General features: G+C 38.1%; 2 protein-coding genes across 7 annotated transcripts in view; one reads left to right on the top strand and one right to left on the bottom strand.

Moving 5' to 3' along the window:
• LOC106878116 (UPF0415 protein C7orf25 homolog) overlaps nt 1–17500 on the top strand; it is a 258033-nt gene that overhangs the window by 95522 nt on the left and 145011 nt on the right. Inside the window, exon 1 of one of the 4 annotated variants that reach the window (XM_089357053.1) lies at nt 7832–8043. The exons of the other annotated variants lie outside the window; for them this stretch is intronic. The gene's annotated coding sequence lies outside the window, so the exon portion shown is untranslated. Of the gene's footprint in view, nt 1–7831; nt 8044–17500 lie in introns of those variants that run through there. 4 annotated transcript variants of the gene reach the window in all.
• Nucleotides 1–17500, bottom strand: part of LOC106878202 (uncharacterized) — a 129400-nt gene that overhangs the window by 45061 nt on the left and 66839 nt on the right. For all 3 annotated transcript variants that reach the window (XM_089357055.1, XM_089357054.1, XM_089357056.1), the window contains exon 2: nt 4019–4098. The gene's annotated coding sequence lies outside the window, so the exon portion shown is untranslated. The remainder of the gene's footprint in view (nt 1–4018; nt 4099–17500) is intronic.

Below are 17500 nucleotides of genomic sequence, written 5' to 3'. Positions count from 1 at the left end.
CAAAATGTCATTTGGAAAGATCAGAGAAAATTGGTGGCGCCTTCTCAAATTTATTGCTTTCTATATATTTTATTCTTCATACATATATACATATCTATGTACAGATGCCATAAGATAGTAGTGAACCCCACAAAAAACCAAGCAGTTTTACCACTGAAGACACGCTCCTTCTTCCTATAGGTTCCAAAACCTTAGAGCAGTAGCTATAAATGTAGGTATGGCAGAAGATAGTTCTGGTGAGATTGTGAAGCTGCTTGAGTAGAGACAAGTGAATGTGTGCTGTGTGCAGGAGATAAGATGGAAAGGTTTCTCAAACTCCTCACAGGCAAGAGACAGCTTGTGTATTATATACTCATGGTATATATAATATATGCGTGTAATATACATATGATATATATATATTTTTAGGAAAACTAATATATATATAAAATATATGTATATAATATACATTTTATATAAATATATATGTATACAGTGAATGTATTGTCATCTAAATTATGCACAAATGAAATTAACACTGACATCTCTCATATTAACAGATATATTTACCAAAATTACATAAAAATATCTTGAAATACTGAAGAGTAAATTTACTCAATAGAGTCGCCATTGGCTTCAACCTTGGCCTCCAGTCGACTTTGGAATCTCCTGCAACTCTTCTGGACAGTCTCCTTGTTTAAGCTGGTGGATGCTGCCATAATCCTTACCTTCAGTTCATCTTTGGTGTTATAAAGAGATTTGTTGGTCTCTCGCTCAGCTGTATCTTACACATAATGATCAAGGAGATTGCAGTCTGTGGAGTTAGGTGGCCAGATGTTAGGGGTGATGTGATTGCAGAAATTGTCTGACTGCCACGACTGGACGTTGTGTTTGTTTATGTTTATTGAGCGAAAACACCTAAAGCTCCACGAGGCTCCGGCAGGGAGTGGTGGCAACCCCTGTTGTACTCTTTTGCCTTAACTTTCTCTCACTCTTTCTTCCTGTTTCTTGAGTAACGCTGCGATGGACTAGCATCCCGTCCAGCTGGTGGGGAGAACATATACGCCATAGAAACCGGGAAACCGGGCCCATGAGCCTGGCTAAGCTTTAAAAAGGCACATAGATAAATAGAATGTAACCAAGTAGTTAAGTTATTTGGCTGACAATCATAAGGTCACATGTTTGGTGCCCAGCCATACGTTGTATCCTTGAGGAAGACACTTTATTACCTGTTGCTCCAGTCTAATCAACTGGCAAAAATGAGTTGTACCTGTAATTAAAAGGATCAGCTTTGTCACATTCTGTATCATGCTGAACCTCCCTGAGAACTATGTTTAGGGTACATGTGTTGTAGGGTGCTCTGCCGCTTGCACATGAATTTCCCAAGCAGGCTGTTCCAGTGACCGAATCATCTGGAACCCTCATCCTCGTGACGAACAGAGTGCACCAGTTTTAGAATAAAGAATTTTGGCAGTTAGTTTGTAATTGGTTCTTGGGTGTATTTCTAATTGTAAACATAGAACCAAAATGGGACACCTTGTTATGTCGGACATTTCTGGAATAACGTGTTATGCTAGCACTAAGTGACCGATAGGAGATTAAACAATTCAGTGGAAACAGCAGAAGCAAATTCTAGTATGTAATTGAAGGAGATAGAATGGCAGGCGCCCTGTCAGATAATTGGTGACATGTTTGCCTGACAAGTGAAAAGTATGTAGTTCAAATTACATAGGTGTACGTGTTGCTCTTTTCTGTCTCTTGTTGGAGTTTATAATGTCAAATCAGATTAGCATTGAAGAAATCCTAGCGGTTGATTCATAATCATGTTCGGTTTGAACTAAAGTCGTGCATCGAAAAGTAATAGCAGCTGTCCTGCTGTCTTGCAGTCTTGCAGTCTCTCAGTCTGACTGTCTGTCTGAATCGATATTTTCAAAAATGCGGCTGGGAAACGAAAACATGCTTGACATTTCTGATAAGATATTTACCCTGAGGATCAATTAAATCTATGATCAACAATGTTGGAATCAAGTATCTGATTCCTGTATCACACAATAACCAAAATACAATGGAAAGAAACCAAAAGTGAAATCAAACAAAACCAAAAATAAATTAATAAAATAAATAAAGTAATATATTACTAAATAAAACAAAAGATGAAGCAATAGAACAGTTTGTTTAAAGTTTTCACTTGCTAGTAGTATTATTACCACCACCACTATTACAACTACTGCTACCACCACCATGACCATCACTCCACTACTACTACCACAACCACTATTGCTACTACCACTACAATGTTTTGAGTTCAAATCCCATTGAGATTAACTATGCCATGTGTGTGTGTATATATATATATATATATATATATATACACATATCATCATCACCATCACTTCATCATCATCGTTTAATGTCTGTTTTCCATGCTAGCATGGGTTGGATGGTTTGACTGGGGACTGGCAAACCAAGAGGCCACGCCAGGCTCTGATCTGATCTGGCAGTGTTTCTACAGCTGGATGCCCTTCCTAATGCCAACCACTCCGAGTGTGACAGGTGCTTTTTATGTGCCACTGGCACAGGAGCCTGTCAGGCAGCATTGGCATTGGCCACGTTTGGATGGTGCTTTTTACATGCTACCGGCACAAGAGCCAGTCGGGGCTGGGGTGGCTGGCATCGACCATGTTCAGATGGCACTTTTTACGTGTCACCAGCACGGGTAGCCAGTCAGACAGCACTGGCAAGGACCCACACATGAATGGTACTTAGCCACTAAACCTTTTTTATTTTCTCTCCCTGTTTATTTCTGTGTTCCTTTTTGTTGAAGAGTGTAGGCTCGAAACGTAAAAGAATTTCTCACTTCCCGAGTATTAAACTAATACATCTGGTTGTTGTTTACACACCCGTTTTCATCTTTTGTTTTGTTTTTCTGAAAATTCCAACTATATATATATATATATATATATATGTGTGTGTGTGTATAATGTATGTATGCATTTATAAACTCACACAAACATATATATGACACAGATATACACATTAATGAAAGTCTAAATTGTTTCTTTTCTTTTCTTTTCTTTTTTTAGGTGAGTGAATTACTTCTTCCTTTTTACTTAGTTTTGCTTTTCTATGCTTTTTTGGTGGTATTTTGAGAAGAACTTTCCAGAATGAAGTTCGTGAATCAGCAGTTTCTTACACCAAACAGTTCTTTTATAGAATGGTAGATACGAAATTTTTTTTTTTTAAATTGCAGTTTTTATTTTCCCCCCATTTTCAAATCCAGAACTCTCTCTCCACCTTTCCAAATACATTTCATGTAACCACTTGCTTGAAGAAGTTGAATGATAAATCTTCAGTGGGGCAAAGGGGCTCAGGTTTTATGCTCCCCCCCTCGCATTCTTTCATAAATGGGTCATATTTAGTACCCTCTCCCTACATTTACGGCAAATATAAAGGATTTGCTTCCTTAATTTGCATTGGTAGTATATTTCATCATCATCATCAACATCATCATCGTTTAATGTCAGCTTTCCATGCTGGCATGGGTTGGATGATTTGATTGAGGACTGGCAAGCCAAAAGGCTGACCAGACTCCAATCTGATCTGGCAAGGTTTCTACAGCTGGATGCCCTTCCTAACGCCAACCACTCTGAGAGTGTAGTGGGTGCTTTTTACGTGCCACCAGCACGAGGGCCAGTCAGATGGTACTGGCATCGACCATGCCTGAATGGTGCTTTTTACGTGCCAATGGCACAGGAGTCAATCAAGTGGCACAGGCAATTACCTTTATTATGCAACCTTGCAGAAGAAACTCAGATTTTACATTAGAACTGAATCTGAAACCATGTGGTTGCCAAACAAGCTTCTTACCTCACAGCCACATTTTTGTTTTTGTTTTTTTACTCACTGCAGTTCTGATTTTTTTTTTTCACTCACCGCAATGCTTCTTGCATTGAATACTTTAACATTAGCCTGCTTACCATTTCCCAAGCATATGGCATTGGAATTATTTATTCCTTAACGTATGTTTACACTTACTTACCTATTGTGTTTTTTCTGCGGTGCGGATGGCGTCTCTGAATTGTTTAATCACCAATCAGCAAAGCATAGCCTTGAACGTACCTGCCGAAGAAGTAATGAAAGAATCATTTAGTAAATAGACATGATTATAATATTCATTCGCATCAGAAAATAGAAATGTTTAGAGATTAAATATTTGAGATTTGCAGTGTTTTGTTTATCTTTTTTGCCTGTGTTTGTGTTTGGCATATGTTAATGCCTAGAATATATTACATACACAAACAAAACACAGCAAGAGCTGTGTTTGATATCTCTTCCCAGTTGGTTTCATTACAGAATGCAGAGAAATATTTAGTGTAATGTTAACTAAAAGGTTAGTGAATGAAAATACATAGAATCATTTCTTTATATATGAGGTCAGTAAGTATGTGCATACATACAATGTATATGTATGTATCTCTCTCTCTCTCTCTCTCTCTCTCACTCTCACTCTCTCTCTCTATCTATCTATCTATCTATCTATCTTTCTATCTGTCTGTCTATATATATATATAATGGATAATAAAACAAATGGTTTTATATATATATATATATATATATATATATATTACTCATTCCTCTGTACATATCTGTGTGTATTCTTTTGCTTTATTTTTTTAAATTCCTCACTGATGCAGAAAAAGCCAATTTGTAATCCAAAAGCTAGGCTCTTTCACTGGAATTTATATACCAACTAGGTTTCATTGTATGTCTGTAATTACATATGTCTGTATGTACCATTTGTGTATATCATTGCATGTGTTTATCTGTATATTTTGACTTCTCTTCATATACACCACAGACATATATTTATACAACTGTATGCATGTATGTCTACCTGTTACACCCCCAAACTTCATATATTCTTCTGCATATTATCAACATTCTACTAATGGTTTCTTATCGTAGTTTCTTAATTAGTCAAATATTTTCTGGTTTAGTGAACCCCAGTTTCTCAAGACTGGCGCTGATGTTAACAAGTACTCCAATAATCACAGGTGTTGATGTTAAGTCATAATTCAGGTGTATCATTTGCAGATTTCTCATTAGTCCAGCGGAGATGGTTTCTGTTTTCTTTAAATATTATGGTAATGTCTATAGAACAACTGATTACTACAACAGCAAGCATTTCTTCTTCCTTTTCTCCATCTCTGATCGTTATCACTGGTCTGTTATGCCTATGATTTACAGTATGCATGGCTATGTGGTTAACAAGCTTGCTCTGCGACCATGTGGTTTTGGGTTCAGTCCCATTGCACAGCAATGTGTCTTCTACTATAGCCTCAGTATTGGTCAGGCAATAGTTGCCATCTACCAAATTTTCTCACAAGGTGTTGGTCAACCTCAAAGTGGCTGATACCTTGTGAGTGAATTTGGTAGATGGAAATTGTGTGGAAGCCCATTGTATATATGTGTATGTGTGTTTGTGCACACTCACATGCACATAGAAATATTTACAGGGTGTCCACAAAGTCTGGGTACATGGAGTAAATAAAATCATAACATAAACAATTAAATATAAAAAATAATAATTTCTTAAAGTATGTGTTAATCCCCATGTACCCAGACTTTGTGGACACCCTGTATATACTATAGAATGGTCAAAGCCAAGACATGCTCTCAAAAATTACAATCAGCAATAATAATATTAATACTATCTAAATTATGCATAAGGCTCAATTCCGGTACTCAACTGGTACTTACTTTATATGGGGATGAGATGAGCCGGAAGGAAAGGGTTGTGATGTCAACAGTCAAAGGGCTTGACCGGAACAGGAAGGGTGAGAGAGTAAGTGAGGGAAGGAAGACCAGGGGTCATCTTCTTTTGCCGTGAGTGCTCAAGACAAGTCAACATGAGGGGAATGAGCTGGTAGGAACAGGTACTAGCAGCTGCCATCGATAGGTGTAGGGGCTTGGTGTGAGTTTTGGAGTAAGTACAGCTGGACAGCAAAATGATGAGAAGGTAGGCAAATTGTTTTTGTTTCCCCGCATTACAGTTCCATTTTATCAACCCCAGAGATATGCTCATTAAAGTCTACCTCAGTGACATTTGAACTCAGAATGTAAAAAGCCAGAAAAATGCCATTAAGCATTTTGTCCAATGTGCTAACCATTCTGCCAGCTCACTGCTTTAGTATAATAATAATAATAATAATAATAATAATTTTAAATTTTGGTATGAGGTCAACAATTTCAGGGAAGTAAGTAGGCTTATTGCATTGACCCCAGTACTCAACTGGTACTTATTTTATGAATCCTGAAAGGATGAAAGGCAATGTCAACCTCGGTGGAATTTGAACTCAAAATGTTATGATGGACGAAATGCTGCTAGGTATTTCGTTCAGTTAGCTAAAAATTCTGAAAACTCGCTGCCTTAGTATGATAATAATAATAATAATCCTTTCTACTAAGGCACAAGGCCTAAAATTTGGTGGGATTGTGCTAATCGATGACTTCAATCACAGTGCTCGACAAGTGCTTCTTTTATCGACCCTGATAGAACGAAAGGTAAAGTTGACCTTGGTGGAATTTGAACCCAGAATGTGAAAATAGATTAAATGTTGATAAGCATTTTGCCTGGCATACAAATGGTTCTGCTGCTCTGATGCAATTACATCGACCCCAGTACTCAACTGGTACTTACCTTACCGACCCTAAAAGATGAAAGGTAAAGTCGACCTTGGTGGAATTTGAACCCAGAATATTAAGGTGAACAAAATGCCACCAAGTACTTTGTCCAGTATGCTAACAATTCTGACAACTCAGTGCCTTAATATAATAATAATAATAATGATGGCAACAATCTACTTTTGTCTTCAAATGTTGTAACTTAATATAAAAACACCTCTCTCGAATATATATTGGTGCAATGAAGAACAGAACACATTCAATAATGTGTTATCAATCCCTTCATTTGAATCGGAACAATGGGGATAATGTTTTCTTTATTAACTTTGAATGAGCTTCGTTATCTTGGAACAAAGCCACTAAACTCTCTCATACAATTTATAATTTTACTCTCAGACAAATTGGAAATTGTGCGTGTGTGTATGTGTGTGTGTGTGTGTGTGTGTGTGTGTGTGTGTGTATTTTTGTGGGTTTTCTTTCGTTCTACCTCTTTCAGATGTGTTCAAGTGTTTTCTTCCATACATATGCAGACAAACACATGTACTCATAAGTATGTCCTTAGGTGCATGTGCACACATACACACACACACATACACATTCACCCACATTCAATATTGTCTACTAAAATTCAGTCCTACAGCATTAATTACATCAATTACACCATTCCAAAAAGTGCCTGCAAAAAGTCAATTAGTGTGCCCTCTACAATTTTTCTCATTACCACCACCACCATCATCATCATCATGTGTGTATGTGTGTATATATATATATATATATATATATATATATATATATACATATATATATATGTATGTATGTATATAGGTATATATGTGTATGTGTGCATGTTATGTTTGTGTTTCCTTCTCTTGACATCACATATAGTTGTAAAAGAATGTCCCTGTCATACAAGCAGTGTCATTCTTCATTTCAAGTCTTCTACATAAAACCTGTCTAACAATGTGGAGCTATTACCTTGCTTGGAAACAGATGAGGTTTAGTGACGGGAAGGACATCCAGCCACAGAAAAATCTACCTCAATAGACTCAGTCCAACCCAAGAAAGCGTGGAGAAGTGGACGTTAAAATCATGATGATGGTGATTAGGATGATGATGATGATGACGATGATGATGATGTCAGTGGTGGTGGTGGTGGTGGTGGTGGTTACTTTCTTTATTAGCCACTAAAGGTAGATGTAATTTTAAAAACATTTAGAGGAAAAAAAAAAGAACAAACATGAAGATATATTATACGGAAAATGCATCAGACTGAATTAGATTGTGTTTGTTAACAGAGAAAAATTAATGTAAAGCATGCTGGTGATAATGATGTTATGTTTGTTTAGCCTCAAGGCAGCTGAAAATAATAAGAAATGCAGAGTAAGTAATTGGGTATGTTATTATTAATATGTAATTATGTATGCTATTATTAATTTTACAATTGATTTACAATTTATTATTGAATGCTCGATCAATCTTGTTAAGATCTGAGATAAGAAATCTGAGTTTTGTAAACAACTGCTAAAACATTTTGTTCAATTAAACAGACTTTTGGTAAAATATTCATAAAGATGTACATTGGAATAATTGACCAGTCGTTAGAAAAATTTCTAAGAAAATGTTTCTTCCCTGCAGACTTTATTTGATATTTGATGTTTAGATTCTTTTCTTAATCTTAGTTGTCCCGCTGGCACAAGATTTTAAACTTGGTATTCTTTCCAAGTGTTTTCAGGTGGGAAATTCTTGAGCGAGAGAAGTAATTACATCTATATTTTACCTGTCGTCTGTTGTTCTAACCACTGGCCTAATGACAACACTACTGAGATCAAAGTGGCTAGTTTCAGTATTTCTAATTGCCTCATCAGTGATCATTTATGGTCGTCAACAGAGAAAATAATAACTTATAATTTGCACTATTCTGCCAAAGTGAAGGTGTATAGCTCAGTGGTTAGAGCATCGAACTTATGATGGTGAGGTTGTGAGTTTGATTCCCAGACCGGGCTGCATGCTGTGTTCTTGAGCAAGATACTTTACTTCATGTTGTTCCAGTTTACTCAGCTGTAGAAATGAGTTGTGATGTCACTGGTGCCAAGCTGTATCAGCCTTTGCCAGATCTACCTCAATGCCACAGCAACTGAGGTAGGTAGGTGCAGCCCATCCCAACCTTTGGGGCTAGCTGGTGCCCATTCTCCTTTGCTATCATGAGGCTTTTTTGGAGCTGGATTTTCTATGGGGAGCATACCCTTGCTTACTCCAAACTTCAGTTTCTAGACATGAGTGGTCCCGACACCAAGGCCTCTATCATGAGTTTTAAGAAATGTGGTGGAAAACTTGCTCAGGCAGGCAGGGATGCTACTCCCTGAAACCCCTTTCAGACCCCCCCCCCCCAGGCCTTACATTGTTTTGACTTAATCATGCATTATCCCATAGCTTTGAGATTTTGAAGATGTGATTGTTCAGTCTTTAGTGTGACACTGTAATGTGCGAGAGGTTAGATGCAGCTAGTCTCAACATAAAACAGGCAGGATATCTGGGGGCTGGATATGGCCATTTTAAATGCTAAAGGGTTAACAAAGGTGCCCATCTTTCATGGAATGGCTTAATATATATTTATTAAAGACGCACAAAGGCACACTTATAAGATTATCTTGCAGCTAAGTTTACTATAATGTTATAGCAGTTGTGATCACACACACACACACACACACACACACACACACACACACACACACACACATGTACACATGTGCACACAAACGCACACACACGCATGTGCACACACACGCATGTGCACACACACACACACACACACACACACACAATCAAATCCTTGGTAGCAACTTCCTTTATCTCACAATCTGTCTTTCTAAATCCTCCGCTTCTCCCTCTCTCTCTTTTACATCATCTGTCTTTCTGAGTCACCACCCCCCCGTCTTTCTCTCTCTCTCACACTCTCTCTCTCCCTCTATCCCTCCATCTCTCTCCCTCCCTCTCTCTCTCCGTCTCTCTCTCCCTCCCTCCCTCTCTCTCCCTCCCTCTCTCTCTCCGTCTCTCTCCCTCCGTCTCTCTCCTTCCTTCTCTCTGCTTCTCATATTTCTAAATCCTACCTTCACAGCCCCACCATCTACTTTCCTAAACCCTTAAGCTCTCACTCTTTCTGCATCTCTCTGTTTCTTTTCTTATCTCACCCCACCCCACCCCCCTCTCGCAATCCCTTTTCCTCCTTTTTCTTACATCACTCAGTAACCTTCACACTACCCCACCAACCAATCTCTCTCTCTCTCTCTCTCTCTCTCTCTCCATCACTTAATCTCCCCATGACCACCACCACCTCCTCTGTCGCCAATCCCACCAAGTGTTCTGCTGTCACAGCATCCTTTATCACACTCTCTGTCACCGTGGTAATTTTCTTGCAATGAAATGAAATCCACTCCATCGTTGGATAACATATGCATACGCACGTATACAAATGCACATAACAGCCAAACAGAAGTGCACGCATGCACAATACATGCATGCAGGTTGACATTCACAAATGCATTACACGTGTGTGTGTGTGTGTGTGCACGTGCATGGATGAATGAATGTATTTGAGTATGTGCATCTGCACCTATGTATATTTGGGAGTGAGTGCGTGCATGTTATCATCATCATGGTTTAGGCAGACGTTAAATGACGGTGATGGTGATGGTGATGATGATGATGATGATGATGATGATAAAGGTGATCATGATGATGACGATGGTGGTGATGATGGTGGTGATGATGATGATGATATGCAACAAATGTACATGTGTCCCGATGCACATACTCATAAACATCCATTCATATATGTATACAAGCACATACATGCACACACACACAAAGAAATGCACACACAAACTTAGATGCAATCATCCATACACACACACACACACCCACACACACACTTTTACGCATATATACAAACATGTATTTGCATATACAATCACGTACACTTACAAATACCAATATACATGAATCTGAATCTACACATGATACATACGCACATGCCACACAAGCATGCAATATCATACATATACACACACACACGCATATATATATACACACATATACAAGGTCATACACATTCAAACAAATACATGCAAATATATGTATGCACACACATATAAAATCATACATGCACGTAAACAAACATGTACATACACACAGACATACATATGTGCATATATACATATGCATATATATGTGCGTATATACATATGCATATATATATGTGCATTATCATACATGCATGTAAACAAGCACGTACGTACATGTACACATACACATAGCTATATATGCGCATGTATATATATATATATGCATATATATATATATATATGCATATATATATATATGCATATATATATATATATATATATATGCATATATATATATATATGCATATATATATATGCATATATATATATATATGCATATATATATATGCATATATATATATATATATATATATATATATATATATATATATATATATATACATGCGCATATATATATACACACACACACACACTGATGCATATTCTTGCTCATTCAAACACATGCAAATAAACGCACACAGATATATGCACGTAGACTCACACAGGTACACACATACATGCAAACATGTACACACACACATACACACACACATACATATCATACACACACATGCACACACACACACACACACACGTACACACGTGCAGCCTATCTTAACATATGACATATTTGTGTAGTTCTTGTCGTTAAGGAGATTTCAATGTTAAAAATTCCAAACCTCCCATCTGCCTCCTCCTCCTCCTCCTCTCCCCTTCCTCCCCATTTACCCTTTCACTTTGCTTCTAACACTAAATGATGTTGTCGACATTGCTGTCCTTGATAGTACCAATCTCATTGTTGTCATTACCAGGTTCTTTCTTTCTTTCTTTCTTTCTTCAGGTTTTTCTTTCTTCTTTGTTGCTATTTCACTCAGATCAGCCCAAATCCAGCATTAGGACTGTGATCTAAAGCAGTGATTCCCAAAGTGGGCAGTATTTGCTCCTGGGTGGGGGGGGGAAGTTCCAAGGGGGCATTGAAGAAAAGTGGGGCAATAATGGGGTAGAGATTCATGTAAAAAGTAGGGCAATAATATATATATATAAATCCCCAAAAACGACAATATGGGGACATGGTACATGTAAAGTATTATCAGACACTCAGGGAAGGAAAGATGGTTTAACATTTCGAGCAACGCTCTTCTTCAAAAGCAGAGACAAATCCAATAGAAAAGGAAGATGGAGGGAAAAAAATTGTCAACGATCCACATGTGGTTACATATATGAAAAACAACATTCAAGCGTGGTCATTGCCAGTACTGCCGGACTGGTTTCCATGCAGGTAGCATGTAAAAAACACCTTTTGAGTGTGGTTGTTGCCAGAACCGCCTGACTGGCCCTATTGCCAGTGGCATGTAAAAGCACCCTCTAGACTCTCGGAGTGGTTGTCGTTAGGAAGGGCATCCAGCTGTAGAAACTTTGCCAGATCAGATTGAACCTGGTGCAGCCTCTGGTTCATCAGTCCTCAGTCAAACCGTCCAACCCATGCCAGCATGAAAAGCGGACATTAAACGACAATATATTTTGGTTTACCTTGTAGAGAAACAAACACTTCTTTAACTTTCTAAAAGACTGGAGTGTTTGATAAAACCAGATGTAGTAACATCCATCAAACACCTGGAGGCAAAGCTTGATGGGACTTCTATAGGTACATTATGAACCATTCAGAATAACTTTGGGAAAAAGTATCTGAAGAAACAAAGACTTTACAGCAGTTAGTGGTCTTCTCAAAATTAGGGATACCATTAGAGGGTGAGAGAGAGAGAGAGGGAGAAAGAGAAAGGTATGAGATTTGCAAGACACTGGCGGCAAACTAAGCAAGAATACCCTTATGATCCACTTTTATGGATTCCTTGACATGAATTTCACATATATAAACTGTCCAGGAGAAATTTTTATTCACCACCTTCTGTAGAAGCATGAAACGTGGTTACGTGGTTACTCTTTTACTCATTTCAGTCATTTGACTGTGGCCATGCTGGAGCACCGCCTTTAGTCGAGCAAATCGACCCTAGGACTTATTCTTTGTAAGCCTAGTACTTATTCTTTCGGTCTCTTTTGCCGAACCGCTAAGTTACGGGGACGTAAACACACCAGCATCGGTTCTTGTGGGGGACAAACACAGACACACAAACACATATATATATATATATATATATATATACATATACATATATACAACAGGCTTCTTTCAGTTTCCGTCTACCAAATCCACTCACAAGGCTTTGGTCAGCCCGAGGCTATAGTAGAAGACACTTGCCCAAGGTGCCACGCAGTGGGACTGAACCCGGAACCATGTGGTTCATAAGCAAGCTACTTACCACATAGCCACTTCTACAGGTTTAGTGTATGTTTTGCAGAATCATGATGGATGGTGCAATTTGACTCGAACAAATCCAAGCCATCTTTTCCAGAGACGTTGAATTGTTTTAACTACATTTCATCTTGAATGTTTTAAAGCAGAACACAAGTATATTACTGATAACCCCATGAAAAACAGGCCAAAAATTAAAGAAGAAAAAAAAACCCAAAAAACAAAAAGAAAATATTGCAGATTTACATGTGTTTATTAAATTCATGGATTTGTATGTTTTCCAATCCACAAGCAAACATTTGCATATTGTAATCATTCTTGCATTGCAATTTCAAGATAGCACATGGTATGCATATACGTGTCGCTGTGAAATACTTGACAAAATTACTTCTAAAGTTTTTGTGTTTACATAAAGTACACAGATTGGTGTACATAACATATTTATATTGCGGTAGCGGTGGTGGTGTCGGATTTGGTGGTGGTGGTGTTTTATTCATTGCAATATGTTTGCCAGTAAACTTTACATATTAATCACATTTTATCTTTTCAAGATTCAAACTAAAATATACATTTAAAACACCCACGAAATACATTGCAAAATCATCTTTAAAAAAACAGAAATATTCACAAGCCCTGCGGGAAAATTTATTTATTATCATAAATATTTTTGTGGTCAAAATCTCTTTGCTTGCATTTATAAATTTCTCCTTCGTATTCCTTTAATATTCAAAGTAGAATGTAAATTTCTGACGTCATCAAATATGCACTCCAAATTACATGCAAAAATTATCCAGTTCACACGCTCAAAAGGAACAGATATATGTTGATGGGTTTTGCACGTGCAGTGGAAACACTTGCACATCATAACATCATTACTGCAAATTTGAAAACCTTGTTATATGTTAAACCAGCAAAGAGGCCTCTACATGGTCACTGGGCACACTAGAAATAGCAACCCCTACTGCTTTATAAAAAGGAGGGTACATTGAACAAAAGTGATTTGATGGTCGTGGTTGAAATGCTTTTGATTAATGATGTGTGACTGAACAACACAACACTGCATTTTTGAGGTTTAACAGCATGGCATTTGATGACTCTTTCTCCTCTGAACTAACGACTGCTTCTGATATACCCTCCAGCCTTCATCAGGTGTCTTGGGGAAATTTTGAACCTGGGTTCTCATTCTTAAGGTATTTTATGATGTTGTTGTTGTTGTTATTATTATTATTATTATTCAGGTCACTGCTTGGAATCGAACTCGGAATCTTGGAGCTAGTAGCCCACACTCTTAACCACTACGCCACAGGCATAGGATGTAGTGGTTAAGAGCGTGGGCTACTAACCCCAAGATTCCGAGTTCAATTCCAGGCAGTGACCTGAGTAATAATCGTTTAACGTCCGCTTTCCATGCTAGCAATAATAATAACATCGAAAAATACCTTAGGAATGAGAACCCAGGTTCAAAATTTCCCCAAGACACCTGATGAAGGTTGGAGGGTATATCAGCCGAAACATTGAGTTAACAATAAACAAGATGAGGACAAATATCTGTTAAATGTAAATAATCTAGACATACTGTGTCTAATTAGAATGGCTGATCAAAGCTGAAATGTTTTAGATAATAGGACTGTTGTATCATGGCTTGCCTGAAGCTAAATAAACAATTGCCTGCAAAATCTCAAGCTGTACTTGACCACTGCAAAATCTCAAGCTGTACTTGACCACTGCAAAATTTCAAGCTGTACTTGACCACTACAAAACTCACCAATCTGCTGGGCCTCTTACTAGGCTTCAATGCAAAAATGGAATTTTTTTTTTATTTGCTGGGTCTAGAGGAAAGGTCAGTCCCCATGGCATTTGCAAGTCCACCTAAGCAAGCGAAACTGATGCCTTTTTTTTGTTTTTGTAATGGAAGACAAGCACTTAGTTAACCCCTACATGCACGCTTCTCCTTTCTGTGCCACCAATGTTCTCCAAAGTAAAAGTAAGGTGTGTGTGTGTGGATGTATGTTATTGTTTCCTTGTCTTGACATAGCATCATAACTGTAAATGAGTGTCACTGTTATACAAGCAGTGTCATCCATTTCCAATATTCTGCAAGAACATACCAATGAACAGGTAATTTCAGCTTTTCAAACAGCTGATTCCTCATTATTGAAACAGACAGAGATCCATCCATCACATACATACATGTGTGTATGTGTGTCTTTTATATGTGTGTGTAAGTGTATTATATGCATGTGAGTATGTATTGTGAATGTGTGTGTGTGTGTGTGTGTGTGTGCACACATGTGGTGGTTGGTTATATACTCTTCGGCTAATTCTTCCAAACCTGCCATTATGGAAATATGGCCATTAAAATGATAACAATGATAATATTATTGCAGTTTAGTTCCAAATCAGCCCTCGTCGAGCAAGCCTAATATTATAAACATTCTAGCCACGCCCATCCTACCTATTTGTATATCATTTCAATATATCTTTTTTGGCTTATAGAACTTGTAGAATGTCATTCAAAGGAGATTTGGCTGCTATTTCTTGCAAGCAACGACCCATATTGAGACTGACTATGATGATGCTAGTGGTGGTGGTGGTGGTGGCTATGATGGTGTTGTTGGTGGTGGTTGTGGTGGCAGCGATGGTGATATATTTATATATTTATTGAGAAAGAAGAAAAAGAAGACATTAAAGTAAAACAACAGACCATAAATTGCACATAAATATTGAAAAATATTAGATTAGGTAGAGACAATCTAAAAGTCAATGTTCTAAGTCTAAATTCTCTCTTTTAGAACATTCTGGAAACAAACAAACAAACAAACAAAAGAAGAAAAGGATAAACATTAAATATTAAGGACCCAAACAACACACAGAATAATCATACACACACACATAATATGCATACATACACACACACACACACACACAGAATTTGCATATATACACATAATGATCACTTATATAATACACACACACACACACACACAAACATTATGCATACATGCACACATAAACACACGCATAAGCATACACATGATAAACACACATACACATAGGCACACATAAATACACATTGACGCACACACAAAAACTCTCGCATACACAGAAACACACCCATGTGTATGCACTAACACAAACACACATACGCATGCACACTAACACATACACACAAACACACACTTGCACACACATACACACACGTATTTTCATTCTGTGATGTGTTGCACATCAGTTCCAGTCGCATATCAGGTTTTCTAGTGCCTAGCTCATTCCTTCTCCATATTTGGAGAAAGAGCCCTAATACACAGCCCACCACTACTACTATCGCATCCACCACCACCTTCACAATGACGACCACCACCACCGTCATCACCACCGTCATCACCACCACCATCACCACCACTGCCAATACCGCCACCACCATCACCACTATGACCACATGGTGCACGTAAAACGCATCATCCGAACATGGTCAATGCCAGTGCCACTTGACTGGCCCCTGTACCAGTGGCACATAAAAAGCACCCACTACACTCTCAGAATGGTTGGCATGAGGAAAGGCATCCAGCTGTAGAAACTCTGCCAGATCAGATTGGTGCTTGGTGCAGCCTTCTGGCTTGCCAGTCCTCAGTCAAGCTGTCTGACCCATGCCAGCATGGGAAGCGGACATTAAACTATAATGACAATGATAATAATATATATATATGTGTGTGTGTATTACTGTACCTGTGTTTGCCCACCACCACCACCATTGCTTGACAACCAGTGTTGGTTCATTTACATCTGCACAACTTAGCAGTTTGGCAAAAGAGACCCAACAAACTTAAGGCAAAAGTACTTAAGTGAATTTGTCTGAGTAAACCCTACAAAATGGCACCCCAGAATGGCTGCTGTCCAATGACTGAAACATGTAAGAGATTAAAATAAATTTATAAAAGAACATTTTGGGAAGTGAAATTCCACATATTAGATTAATACACACAGAAATTTAATTACTTTGTTAAATCCTTTCAAATTCTTGATTATTTTCAAAACTAATTATTTTTGGAATTAATTAAAACATTTAGACAGTGTATATTAAGCAAAGATCTAGTCACGAACGGGTTAAAGGGGCAGGAGTGGTTTAACTGACAAGAATATATTTATCCCAAGTAGACTTGTCCGTCTCAGTTAGAAATCATCGTCAGCATTATCAACGTGATCTTCTATTGTCGTCGACTCCATCGCCAACTCAACCATCGTTATCATCATCACCGTCATTACCGCCATCATCATCATCACCACCGCCACCACCATCATCATCATCACCATTGCCATCAACAGCAACACAACCACCACCCACCACCATCATCATCCTCACCACCACCACCACCACCATCATTATCATCATCACCACCACCACCAT

This window comes from Octopus bimaculoides, chromosome 9 (genome assembly GCF_046866305.1).
Source record: "Octopus bimaculoides isolate indiv1 chromosome 9, ASM4686630v1, whole genome shotgun sequence".
NCBI lineage: Eukaryota > Metazoa > Mollusca > Cephalopoda > Octopoda > Octopodidae > Octopus > Octopus bimaculoides.
The sequence above is the reverse complement of the archived record's forward strand: the minus strand, read 5'-3'. Positions and strand labels throughout refer to the sequence as shown.